The sequence below is a fragment of the Pieris napi genome, chromosome 6 (genome assembly GCF_905475465.1).
Source record: "Pieris napi chromosome 6, ilPieNapi1.2, whole genome shotgun sequence".
NCBI lineage: Eukaryota > Metazoa > Arthropoda > Insecta > Lepidoptera > Pieridae > Pieris > Pieris napi.
Genome location: NC_062239.1, coordinates 55,574 through 70,010, shown reverse-complemented (window position 1 = coordinate 70,010; position 14,437 = coordinate 55,574). Strand labels below are relative to the sequence as shown.

General features: G+C 39.6%; 1 long non-coding RNA gene across 1 annotated transcript; it reads left to right on the top strand.

Moving 5' to 3' along the window:
• Positions 1-507: 507 nt before the first annotated feature.
• LOC125050306 lies at positions 508-1,979 on the top strand. The gene is made up of 3 exons (XR_007117127.1): positions 508-629; positions 753-918; positions 1,232-1,979. It is a non-coding gene; the product is annotated as an uncharacterized LOC125050306 (long non-coding RNA).
• The last annotated feature ends 12,458 nt before the right edge of the window (positions 1,980-14,437 follow it).

The window sequence follows — 14,437 nt, the reverse complement described above, 5'->3', positions numbered from 1 at the left end:
CAAATACATATAAATATTAGGTGCATACGAGGGTGGATCCAAAAGTTCTAAGCCAGACTAAGAACGTGAAAGAGTAGTTCGTGTAAATAAATTTTCATGTTTCGACATAAGCTCCATCTAGCTCAACACACTTCACTTTTACTTCACTAACTATTCTTTCAGTATTGAGAAACCCCAGTCGCATCTGATGTCAAATTAAATATAACATTTTTTCATTAAACTGTTTTTATTAAGATGCTTAAAATAATTAAAAACATTGTGCACCATTTCACGAGATTGCCCTGGTAATGTTTGAAAAAATATCAACATATATAAAATAATAATAATATAAAACAGTAAAGATCAACATAAACAGTAGCAAAAGAAAAACAATAACTGTCTCTTTTATACTCATAAGCATGAGAGAGACGGACAGTCTTTTCGTGATGTATTTGTGATTGTATTTCAGTTTGACATCACGTCTCGCGCTTATTGATTATTCATAGACACTACACAAGCACAAAGTGTAAATGTGTTGAAGCCGCCAGCTTTACTACTTTACCTATACAACTATTACTATCGCCATCTTTAATGGCTACTGTTTTAAAAACATGTCATATTTTTGATATTTTGGACGTTCTAACGAAAAGGTCTTTTTTAAACGTTTTCGTATAAAAAATTTTTTTAACTTCTTTGTTGTAAACTTTATACCATTTAATATTGCTTATAATCACAAAGTAAAATGATATAACAATTTTATTTGTACATTTCAGATGAGAAAGCAGTTACTAATGAACATAATTAGAAGTTCTAAATATATTTTATTGTAATTATATTAGAAGCTAATGATATAATATTAATTTAAATTTATCAAATAAAGTGGATTTATACTTGATGAACTTTGGAAATATAAAATCTAGGAAACAATACTAAGTAATGGTAAGCAGATATTTACTTAAATTATTTATTACTAAGTTACTATACTAGCGAAGTTAATCATAATATTGTTAATAAATGAGAAGTTTGAATTCAAGTCCCTTGGGAATTACTGACATTGTTTGGTTATTAAAAATTTTAATTGACAATAGGCAGCAAAGTGACAAATTACATATATATATTTAACTTTTGAATGAAGTAAAGAGTTTTAATATTAAAGTTACCTGTTGAATAAACCTAGAAGAGATCTTACAGTTTAGTTAGTCAGTATTCTATTTTATCAAAGTACCTACTAATTAAAATATTTACTTTTCAGAAAAAGAAAACCTAATAAGACAACTAAAAGTATTAACAGAAACCACAAATGGACAAGTTTTATTTAAGTCTTAGCTTTTAATTAATTTAAGTGTTATATTAAGTACCTGAAAATTAATTTGACAATGAGGGATGAAGCATTTTATGAATAATGTAAAAAAGTAAGAGGAGTGGAGTGGAACATTACCTTAATAACAGGAAACAGTAACTGTAACTATGTTCTTCCACATTTAATCGTAATAAGTTCAGCAGTTTGAATGTTAATAAGATATTTATTATAAACAAACTACATTTGTAGATTTTGGGAAGAATTATATCTTTAATAACTATTATTAATTACAATTGTTGTGTTGAGGACGATTTTTTTACTCCCCCAGGGCAGTAAAAAAATCGTGATTGTTTGTATTCATAGTAATTGTATGAATTCATCACATCATGTAACGTTAGGTTTTATGAATTGAACAATTTTTTGTATATAACAGCACACAAACAAGATATTGATATTGTTGCCAATTAACACTTACATTTATTAGTTCATTATCTATATACATGAATACATCTACATTAACGTAATAGTGCATTTAATTTGGTGCACCTGTGTGTGTTCAGTAGTAATATCTGTATTGTATAATAAGTTGTTACAAAGGTTTATTTATATATTTATACTATGCAACATGTTAAGGAAGGTAGTCAACAGAGGTGCCTTATTTTAATAAAAAATAACAAAGACAAACATTTTTATTTTACTACCTGTTTGTTTGATATTCCTAACTATTAGTAGGTACAGGTCATTCATATATGCATTACCTGTAGCAATAATCTGGTAAAATAAACGAATATTGTGAATCACTTAAATGGCTTTTCCTACTAAAGAAGACATAGGTCAATTACCAAAAATAACTCTGTAATAAAAAATACATAACATACTATTTTTATTCAATTCTTACTTAAACATATTTTGCATATTAACTAGTAGCAAATCACTGATCTAAACAAAAGTTAATTGACATAAATATTAACTTAAAATCAGCATCAAACTTAATTTATATCTGTTGGAGCACCAATATCAAATCAATAGTTGATTAAGGGTTATAGTTTCATACCAGACTCCACTCACTCGAACGCTATGCCAGCCTCCGCTCGTGAGGATTCCGCGTGACAAGTTTCACGGAATGACTGGCAGCGCTCGAGATGAGACGGGATATCGGTCCGTCTCTCTCTCGTTATACCTGCGATCGCACTCGTGAGGTTTTGGTGTGACACAAGTTTCTGTGACACAAGTTCCGACTAAAACGATTTTAAAGACGTTATCACGTCAAAAAGTTCTTTAAGATGATTTGTAGCACAGCTGTCCTCTTGTACATCTTGCCTTTGTGGCACAAAGGCCTCCTCCAGCTGTTTCCAGTGCTTTCTATCCCTGGCAAGTATTTGCCACAGAGGACCAGTGGCTTTTTTAAAGTCATCAGCCCACCGCGCCCATGGTCTTCCTCTCTTTCGCTTGGTGTTGTAGCGAGGTGTCTAGTGTGACTTTTGTTGACCATTTTGCTCTCTGGCCTCTGAGCAGGTGGCCTGTCCATCTCCATTTAAGCCTTTTGGCTCTGGTCATTGCATCTTCCCAGTTGGGGATCCTTCGGAGATCTACAGCTCTTTTCCTATCATTCCGTGTGTAACCTAGTATGCTCCTTTGAAGTATGGACTTCTCTGGCAAGTCACAAGCACTTGACTTGTGACTTGCTTAGTGGTCCTAGTTTCGCAGCCGTACGTAAGAATAGGTAAGATGCAGGTGTTGAAGATGCTCCTTTTGATCCTTAGTGAGTACTCTTTATTCTTTAGGATGTGTTTTAATGACCAGAATCATTTCCAGGCATTTGAGGTTCTTCTCTCTATTACCTGCTGGGCTTATTCTGTCATGGAGATGAGTTGTCCCAAGTATATTATGTAGGTTGTCACATTTTTTTTTTTTTTTGGTTTTTTCATATATTATTTTTTAATCAGCATAAATGTTCGGAGAAATGGCGGTTTATTCGTTTTAATTTTTTTTTAAACACAGTCGACAGCCTTATGAAACCTAACATTCTAGAAGCTTTATTGACTATTGCATTATAATGGGGTATGAACGATAAATTACTATCTAGTATTACTCCTAAATCCTTAATTTCATGGACCTGGAGTAGTAGTACTCCGTCGACAGTGTAATTAGAGGGGACTGGTAATTTCTTTTTATAATATATATATATATTTTTTTTATAGAAAGTAATTCTATATAATATCTAAAGAGCTCCAAGAAAATTATTACGCTAATACGAAAAGTGAGTTACAGAATCGCAAGGCTGTATAGGGGGCATACCGTGAGCTTTCTTCAAAGAATCTTTCTTAAAAATTTCTTAAAGGAATTTAGGTTCCTAAATTCAATATCATGTTTTCGTCCTCCTCCTATAAACTGAAACTTATTGGCGTCGAAAGACCGAAGGAAATTACGATAGATTTATTTGTGGTTTCTATTGCTTTGCTTCGACTGAAGTTTGTATAATAATAAATAAAATCTAAAAACTATTTTAATAATTCATCAATCACAATATAATTAACATAATATGTACGTTATAATTATATATTTTAGTTCTATAATTATTTAATTAAAAAATATTATGTTTATTATAGAAGGTTAATTTTGTATCAAGTATACTAGATGGCGCTAGATGTTAAGTAAAACGCGATAACGTTAAACGGCAAACACAACATAAGAAGTCTATGCTTGTATATTATGTCTTCGACAAGGTTAGGTTAGGTTTTTTTTTTTTTTTTTATTTTTTTTTTTTTTTTTTTTTTTTTTTTTGCACCTAATAGGCCTACCTTCCCCGGCTACTTTATCGCCAGGGGTGTTGACTAAGCTAAACTTCCGTCATTTCTATCATCCTTCCTCATAATAATAGACAACAACTTTAATTTTTATTAGGGTTTTACACGTTACAATATCACAGTTACAGTTTTTTATTTTCAGTCTTATTTCTATTTCCTTTTTCTATTTATTTCTTTTCGTTTAAACATTCTAATCACGAGACGTAGCCCGCGACGCGGGCGGCTTTTACTTCTCCGTGAGTATCCTCATAATACCCATTAGCAAGTGGGCGCCGGCCGCCTCGCGGTCCCCGCCCCGGCCTTACTTCCATTGAACTTTGCGGTGCGTTTAGTTATTTTAAGGCAGAAATCCTCCAGATGCGATCTGTTACAGGCTAGCATGTCAGTTAGTCCCTGAAGACTAAGCGACATGCCTGTCAAGTGTTCCAGGTCGCACCTGGAGGAGGCAAAAATGGGGCACTCTATCAAAAGGTGTGGGATGGTTTGTTCCACCCCACTCTCACACTCACAGTCAGATTTGTCTTTGATTTTAAACCGGTACAGGTATTCGGCAAAAGGCCCATGACCTGTAAGGACTTGTGTCATCTCTGGACTAAATCTTTTTTCCCTTACTAGCTTGTGTGCCGCTGTGACGTTTGTAAGGAACAGTTTTGTGGTTCCTCCTGACATTCCTTCTTTGTACCGCCGGTCCCATTCCTCAATTGTCTTCCTTCTAATCTCTTTCCTTATGTATGATAGCGGGTACTCTACGTGAGCTGCTCTGACCTTCGAGGTCTCCGCCGCGGCTCTCGCAAGTTCGTCCGCCCTCTCATTCCCCTCCGTGCCGACGTGCGCTTTCACCCAGTGGAGTCTTATGTTTTGGCCCTTTTTTCGGCTCTCCACCAGGTGTCTGCGGATCTCGACTACTCGGGGGTTTCGAGAGCGTCCGCCCGCAATCGCCTCGAGTGAAGACCGTGAGTCGCTGCAGATATTCACGTCAGTACCCGCTGTCATCGCCTCCCTTACTGCACCAACGAGAGCTGCCAGCTCTGCTTGGTATACGGTGCAGTAAGGGGCCATCTTTATCTTCTTCCATTTCTTTTCACTTCCACTCTCCCATTTGGACCAGGCGGCACCTACTCCTTTCTTCGTCTTGCTCCCGTCCGTGTAGATTGCCGTTTTGTTGTCATTTTCTATTTGGCCAGGGTCATTGGTGATGGCGAAGCTAATATCCGGTTTTTCCGCGGGATGGGGTTGTTCTAACGCAGGTACGGCTTGCTCAATCCGGTCTCCTTCGCGTATGAACGGAGACGACCCCCTTCTGGCCTCAAACATCGCGGCGGCTTCTTCCACCCTGAGGTCGAGGGGCAGTATCCCCGCCAATAGCGTCGCGGAATTTAGCGATGCCGTCCTGTACGTCTTCGCTATTTTTTGTGCGAAAGCCCTCTGCACCGTCTCCAGTTTCTTCCTTGTGCACAGTTTCTTAACTGTCGGTGCCCAGGCTGCCGACGCGTATGTTACTATCGGCTCTATGACGGCTTGGTATACCTGGTGAACCATGTCTCCCGTCATTCCCCATTCCAGCTTCGCCATTCTAGCTACTTTTTTGTGTATGTCAGCCGCCTTTCTCGTGACATTTTGCACATGCTTGTTAAACGTTAGCCCTTCATCTATAGTCAACCCCAGTAATTTAATTTCCTTTTCTAATGCTATTTCCTGTCCATTCATTCTTATTCTTGGGGTATCGAACTTCAACCTTCGCGTCAGGACCATCGCTTTGGTTTTTTGTGGCGCGAAGTTGAGCTTGTTCTCGATACCCCACTTCCTCACATACTCGAGGGCAACGTTTGCTCGGTTTTCGATGGAGTGCGTGTCCATTCCGCTGAACATCAGCACAACATCGTCTGCGAAAGCTTGTGCATATGTCCCATCCTCTTCTAGTTCGACCAGTAGTGGGTCGAGCAAGATGTTCCAGAAGGTGGGGCCGCTAATCGAGCCCTGAATGCATCCCTTTTCAGGTCGCCTCACATGCTCTCTGTTTGCGTAGCGGACCACCACCCTCCTGCCTTTAAAGTAGTCTTCCACTACCAGCCTTAGTTGCTTGGGACAGTCCTTCTTTGCTAGTTGGTACTTGATCGCTGGCCACCATGCGTTGTCGAAAGCCCCCTCGATATCTAGCGACACCATCAGCACTATTTCCTTGTTATTTATGTGGCTCCTCGCTTTTGTCAAGATATCGTAGAGGGCATCCTCCGTGCTTTTCCCTGGCATGAATCCATACTCCTAGTAATCCTCCTTTCCTGGCTTCCTCAGTACCACTATCGTGCAGGTTAGGTTAGGTTAGGTTAGGTTAGGTTAGGTTTTTTTTTTTTTTTTTTTTTTTTTTTTTTTTTTTTTATTGCTAGTGGGCCTACCTCCCCGGCGACTTACGCCCCGGGGCCGAGGAAGCTAAGCTATAATTAAGTTTTTCAGTACAAGTGTTTTATTTAGAAAATACAATTATTTGGTTTGGACATGGGTAGGGTGGTTGAGGGTTGTTTTTGCTATATGATACAATTTCCTTCCCTCAACCACCCGATTAGAGTCCGCGTCTTATAAACTAATTTCTTATAACTAATTATACAAAGTTTTATTAATATTTTAGAAGGGTAATTATGGTAAAAAAAAATATAAAAGTAACTTTAATAAGTCTATTTGTTTACAATTTTGATTAAGTTACGTTAAAGTTACTAAGCTAATTACAAAAATCTTAGATGTTAGGGTATTATGAGCTAATACATTTCTTTGTTGTTACATTTATGTTACATTATATTATGATGGATGAATACAGTGATAAAATGAAATATAAACTAAAATCTGAATATAAGGATCTTATGGTTAACGTATTAATGTAAGGTTGTTTTTAAATTGACAATTATTATATAAGTTTAATTCCATATATTATGAACATTATACTCTGTAATAACAACAATGCTTTAGTGTATGCAAGAGGAGAATATTGTACATTTCAAGTAAATGCTTATAATATTGTAATGGTAAAAAAAATTAAACTATTTCTTTGTTGTTAGATTGATATTAAATATATTATGATGGATGAATACAATGCTAAAGTAAAATATAAAGTAAAATCTAAATATAGAGGTCTTATGATTAACTTAATGTTAGGTTGTTTTAAAAATTAACAATTATTGTATAGATTTAAGTTCACATATTATGAGCATTATACTCTGTAATAACAATACTTTAATGTATGCAAGAAGAGAATATTGTACATGTAAATTAAAGGTTTATGATATGGCAATGGTAAAAATAACAAAATAACGATTGAATTGGGGTGGATTACGAGCCTGTTATTTGTGGGTTGTTGTATTCTTTGATGGCATCTATAATCTTAGTGACCATGCTTAGAAGGGATTCTATGGTTTGGGGTTTGTTGTCGATTAGGGAGTAGGGATTGTGGGAATTTCTGTTTTTCTGTAAGTGACTGTATCTAAGGCGTTCGAAGCGTGGGCATTCCTCTATTAAGTGTTGGAGTGTTTGTGTAGTGTTTGTGTCGCAGGGGCAAGTGTCGTTGTCTGTGATGTGGAAGCGTTTTAGGTGATCTTTAGCGAAGGAATGCCCAGTGAGTAACTGTGTGATTTGAAATGTAGTGGGATATAGTTTAATAAATGTGTTGATATTGTTGATGCTTTGTAAAAGATCTTTCGTGTGTTTTGCTGTGGATTCTTCATTGAACCGCTTGTCCCATAGTCTGGCGGTTTCTTGTTTGGCCCGCTGTTTGATATATGCCATCGGGCATTGTGTGTAGAAGTATTTGAGATGGGAGTTTGCGGCTGATTTGGCCGCCTCGTCGGCCGCCTCGTTGCCAGCTATACCGGCGTGACCTTTTACCCAGTTGAACTTTATGTTTATGTGTGGATTATTTGTTATGTTTTTATGTATGTCAGTGACTATGTTGTGTGTATTGTTTGATTGGCCGATCGCTTGTAGCGCTGCCATCGAATCAGAATTAATTATATATGTGTGTATGTTTTTGTTTTGTTGTTTGAGTGAGTGTGCGATGGCCCAGTCGCTGGCTCCCTTTATAGCAATCAGTTCGGCTTGGAACACCGTGCATGTTGGGTGTAGCTTCCGCTTCCATTTGTGTATTATTTGAGTGTTGTTAGGAGAGTAAGCAACGTAGGCGGCTCCTGTTTGCCCCGCCTCTTGCTTGCTCCCGTCTGTGTATATGTTAATGGTGTTGTCTGCCGTGTGTTGGTCGAGGTTGTTTTTATATGTTCTGTATTTGATAAGTGGTCTGGAAGCGGGGTGTAAGAGCTCGGTGAATAGTGTTGGTCGTTCAACTGGGATGTCATCCGGTATGTGTTTGCTTGCTCCCTTAATACGTGCCACCTCGATCTCGCAGGACTCGAGGACCTTAAGATCTAAGGGAACGAATCCCGCGAGAGCGACGGCCGCATTAGTGGAAACGTTTTTGAACGCTCTGGTGACTCGCAGAGCGAATCCCCTTTGCGTCTTTAGTAGTAATTTCCTATTATATTTTTTATTTGCCGCGTGACCCCAGATCGAGGCACCGTAAGTTATTATTGGCTCAATTACCATTTGGTAAATGAGTCTTATGTTTTCTGGGTGTGGTCCCCATGTAGGTCGTGTAAAGAGGGTGAGTTTATTAAATATGTGTGTGGCTTTAGTGGTAATATATGTGATGTGATGTTTGAAAGTGAGTTTGTTATCTAATATGATTCCTAAATATTTTATTTTATGTGTAAACTGTAGTAAGGTGTTATCAAAGTATATTTTACAGGTTTGCGCTGGATTAGAGAAGGCTATGAGCTGCGTCTTGTCGGGTCCGAAGTGGAGTTTGACCCCTTCGCCCCATTCTTTAACAATGTTCAGTGCATGGTTAGTTTGAAGCTCTAGTTCCTTGATGTCTTTGTGTGTGATCAATAGAATGACATCGTCCGCGAACGCTTGGATGTTGCACCCTGGTGGGAGTGTTGTGTTTAATAAAGTGTTGAGTATGATGTTCCAGAGAATCGGACCACATGCCGACCCCTGGATACATCCCTTTTGTGTATTGCGTGTTGTGCTTGTATTGCCCATATGGAGTGTTACTGATCTGTTGGTGAGATAATTTTGTATTAATTTGTATATATTGAGCGGGCACTTGACTAACCGTAATCCGCTCAATACCGCCGGCCACCAAGCGTTATCGAAGGCGGCTTTGATATCGAGGGATACGGCTATGGTGTGTTGTTTGTGTTGTTTTGCGTTTTGTATAATATCTAAAGTGTTCTGTACGGCGTGTATAGTGCTTGTTTGTTCGGTGAAGCCGAATTGTGCTCGGTTCAGTAGCTTAAGCTTGTGCGCATTATAAGTGAGGCGTTTGGTAAATAGTTTCTCCAGTACTTTTCCGAACACAGGGATTAGCCCTATGGGTCTGAATGAGCTAAGATTGGTATAGTCAGGTTTATTGGGTTTTGGTATAACCTTGACTATCGCCTCTTTCCACATGGTTGGGAAGTGTGAAAGTTGTAGGCAGCGATTCATTATGTTGGTTATTAGTTCGGGGTAATTTTGGGCAAAGACCAGGCAGATGTCACTAGTGAGGTGGTCCTTGCCTGGGGCTTTGGTGTGTCGGATGGATTCGATCGCTGAGATTATTTCAGAAGAGGTGAACGGAGGGTCATCCTCTGTGTCGGGTAGTAGACTGGAGTTGTTGCGCATGTTCGTGTGTCTTACGTCCGTGTCAGGGGCGTCGTCGGGGTAAAAATGTGTGAGTAGTGCCTGTGATGTCTCCTCCTCATTGCGTGTGAATTTGTTGTTTACCTTAAGGGTACGGGGTTGAATGGAGTTGTTGGATTTGAGTAATCTGTTAGTTACAGACCAGACGTCTTCTGCGCCTTGTGCGTTGCAGAATAGCCTGAAATGGTCTGTAGATGTTTTCCTAAGTGTCTGTGTGTATACGAGTTTTGTTTCGTAATACGTGTTTAATAGGTCTGTAGGAGGCGTACGCTTATGTTTTGAGTGTGTGTGTATTTCATGGTGTAGGCTGATACATTGTTTTTTCAGGTGTTCTAGTCTTTCACTCCACCAGGGTGCTTGTGGCTTTCTCAGTCCTGTTTTAACTGCGAAAGATTCCAGGCAAGCGTCGTTTATTGTGTCGGTGAGGGATAGAACAAACTCGTCTAACTGTTGTGCTGATAGTGAAAATATATTTGTTTTGAGCGTGTGTTGTTGAGTTATTAATGTGTGGAGTGTTTCTTTGAAAGTGTGCCAATTTGCCTTGCTGGTGTTGTATTTAAATGTGCTATTGTTTGTGGCGTGTGGTATAGGATCCGTTTGACAATCCAATACGAATCCTATAGGATTGTGTTGTGTAGATGGGAACAAGCGCTGTTTGACTCCCCATTTGTGTATGTGGTGATATGTGTGTATGGATGAGAGTGTGAGGTCGATAATAGAGGACCTCTCCGTTCCATGTGTAATTGTTTGGAAAGTGGGTGTGTTACCTGTGTTGTTTATGTAGAGATCGTTGGAGTTTAATGTGTCTATTAATTGTTGTCCCCGTGGGTTATTACGGGGGCTGCCCCAGAGTTGGTGCCACGCGTTAAAGTCGCCGCCAATTACGATGTTTGAGTTAGTGTATGTTTTTGTGAATGTGTCTAGTATGTCTAGGGTGTTATTGGTGTCGGTTTTCGGTTCAACGTAAACCGACGCAATGTATAGAGTTTTTGTTTTAGTGGGTATAGCAATAACTACTATATTCCCTGTGGTGTATTGAGATATGATGTGTGCGTTGATGTCTGTGCGGGTTATAATGCAGGCTTTCGTTGTGTCCGCCGAATCGGACTGAAACACGCGGAGGCCTGCAATATTTTTAACTGTGTTTTTGTATGTGTAGGGTTCGGATATGATGGCGATGTCGAGTTTATTTGTGATGAAGTGGTGTTTTAGTTCTTGTGTAGCGTTGCGAGACCGGTCAAGGTTCGCCTGTATGAATTTAATATTTTTGTGCATGTTTAGATGTAATTAACTTTGGCCTCAACGCGGGCACGCATAGCTTTAACTTTGGGGCAGTTCTCGGAGTCGGCGCGGTGTTGTGTGTCGGTGTTTGTTTTATATTGGGCATTATGCTCATTGCAATTGGCACACTTGTGTGTTTGCACCTTGCACTCTGCTGTGTGATGGTGCGCAGAGCACTTGGCGCATGTTGGTTTGGTTGCAGGGCAGCGGCTCTTGGTATGGCCGAAGTTTAGGCAGTTTTGACACTGCCTAAACGGTGAAAAATTGCTGCAATGGACGCGCTGCATCCCTATGTTTACCCTGCCTAGGTCGGCAAATGCCTTCCAGGCAGAGGGCGTGGTGTTGAGTACTGCATTATATAGGGTTGCGTTCCTATTTTGGGCTATAAATTTAATGCTAAATGTGTGTTCGGTGAGGGTTGGGTTCTGATCTTTTATGGTTTTTTCTAATTCAATTTCGGGTGTTATTTTCTTTATACCTTTGAGGATGATCATTGGATCAATCCGTTTCTCTTCTTGTGTTTTGATGTTGATGTTTTTTTGTAGCTGTGTAACTGTATGCTTTTTATGCTCGTCTTTTTCAAAGACGAGTTTGATTTTATTTTTGGAGAGCGGAGTTACCTTTAGCGGGGCGTATCCGCCCTGTCGGAAGTTCACTGTTTTAGTTATTTGCGCAATTATCTGCTCCGCTGTATTGAGACCCTCTCCGGACACTACGACAGAAGGGCCTGCAGGGGGTTTGGGGGTGGCGGCGGCATTGGCGTAAGATTGATAGATCCTATGCGGGTCCTCCGCCCCTGGCATTAACCCCGTCGGTGCGGGTTTAGGACATGCCTTTAGGACCCTGGTGTGTTCCTGCAGGGCCTTATTAGATTGCTCGAGTAACCGAGAGTGGGCCTCGAGTTTGTGTAGTAGTTGTTGCTGTGTGTCGTTAGATGGTGCAGTTGTGGTATCAGTGGCCTGTGGTGTTGGTGGTTTAGGAGGGGAAGGGGTGGAAGGGTCGAGCATGGCGATGACTCCAAAGAGGCCGTTTGTTGCCTCAGTGATCGTGGTTTTGAGATCACCCTTTAGGTTGCGGGAGGCTAATACTGCGTCCAAGCCTTTCTTTCTATAGTCTCTCGCCATCTCTATGTATGTGGACTCCGCAGGGGGAGCTGAGCGGGTGAAAGACGGGCTCAGAGTGTCCACTAGGGACCGCCTGGCGGCTGCTGTGGTCATGTGAGGTGACGGAATGTCCGATTTGGATGATTTGGGAGGGGTTCTGGGTAACATGTCTGCAGAGGGGGGTGAGGGGGGGCTAAAATGTGGACGGGTGTATACACCTCTTTGAGCTGAGTTGTTTGATACCCAACTCGAGGGGGTGGGGGTGAGGGGGAAGATTTTGTTGCAATGGGGGGGAAAAACCTGTTTTGTGGGGTGGAGGGGGGTTTGCGAAAGGAACAGTATACGCTATCAAATAGAACTCGCCGAGCCGGTTTAAATGAGCCCAAGCTCGACGGGTTTAGGATGAAAATTTGAGAATATTGAAAATTTCTAAATATGGGGCTGGTAATCCACCCTACCTTATATTTAGGAGCAGGATTGCTCAGCAGCTGTTGCTCGTAGGGCAGAGGTGCTTGTAGTTTTCAGACTGCCCCCGGAGAGGACAAGCCTTTGGTGTTGGTGCTGGAGCTGTTCCAGCTGGTCACCAGACAATCTGGTCTCCAGCTCGGTGAATGGGAAATTCTTGTTGATGAAATGTAAGATGTCTGTTGATGTTTTTTACGGGCTATCCGGTGAATGTAAATTTAGAATTTTAGGTGTTGTGGATCCTGTGGATATCCTCGTTTCCAAGCTGTTTCTGACCGTTACTTCCTGGCTATGATTCCGATTCTTACAAACTTGGTGTCAGTAGCTTTGTAATTATTAGCTTGTCTGTGGTATATATAGTGAGGTGTTGTGCATTTGAGTTTGGGGCTGATTCGCACCCAAAAACCGGTTTTCCCTCAGTTCGAGGGGATATTTCAGATCGGATTTTCTTGTTATAAATATCAAACGATTCCTCTTGGTCTAGCGGATCTAATAGACACGTTAAATGAACTATAACTTATGGGGCACTGGCAGGAGGGGCAAAACCCTTATTTTTGACGTTATTTGGCTCTAAAAAGTTGGTTCTTGGGCCCAAAATTATAAACTGGGTATCGGACGATAGCCCTCAATTAGGACTATCTTTGAAAGCTATAAAAACACTATGTCACTGATTTAGATAAAAAGTTATTGACCTTTTTCCGGTGTTTTGTCCATGGAATCCTTGGTTGTGGACCCTTATCAACCAAAATTAGGTCGAAATGACCGCCTTAATTCACTCTATTACACTACACCACAAAAACAATTTTTGAAGAACTAAAAGTATTTTTAAAAGACAAAAAACCAAAAAATTTACTGTTTTTTATGAAAATAAAATATTAAACTAAAACTTTTAAAACTGATTTTAACACCATTAGATAGATCGCAGAAGCGCGCATCTACTAATATATAACACTTTACAGAAAACGTAAGAAAAACCACTGTTATTATTTTTGCAAACTTTTTTGAGGCGCGGAGCGACGTGAGTTCGACCGTTTCGGGTGGCGTTTGGACGCGGACGGTTAGGTTTTTTTTTTTTTTTTTTTTTTTTTTTTTTTTTTTTTTTTTTTTTAAATTGTTAGTAGGCCTACCATCCCCGGCGACTAACGCCCCGGGGCCGAGGAAGCTAAGCTAAATACTGCTTGAAGTCTTTTTTAAAGTAAAACAAATATATACAGTGGTTGTGGATTAGGTGGTTGAGGGTTGGTTTTGCTATTTGATACAATTCTTTTCCCTCAACCACCTGAACAGAGTCCACGTCTTAAAACTAGTAATTATATAAAAAAAGTGAAAGTGAAATATTAACAGGTTATTTTGTGCTTAAATAAGTAGGTTGATACAATAAAATTTTTAACAACAAAGTAGTAGATAAAAGTGGTTATATAATTATTAAAGTAACAGTTATGTTTATTATTATATAGGTATTAGGAATTAAACGCGGGTAGGTTGTTGAGGGTCGGTTCTGCTATTAGATACAATAACCTTCCCTCAGCCGCCCAATTTAAGTCCGCTTCCTAATACCTACATTAAACATAACACAAACAAAATTTAGAGCTAAAGTAAAATAAAAATGTAAAAATACACACTGGAATGAATAAGACAGTTGTTATAAAATTAAGTTTAAACAGATAGGCTTTAATAATGAGCCTGTAAATGACTGTACTGGTGTTTAGGAGTTGGACACGGGTAGGTTGTTGAGGGTCGGTTCTGCTATTAGATACAATAACCTTCCCTCAGTCGCC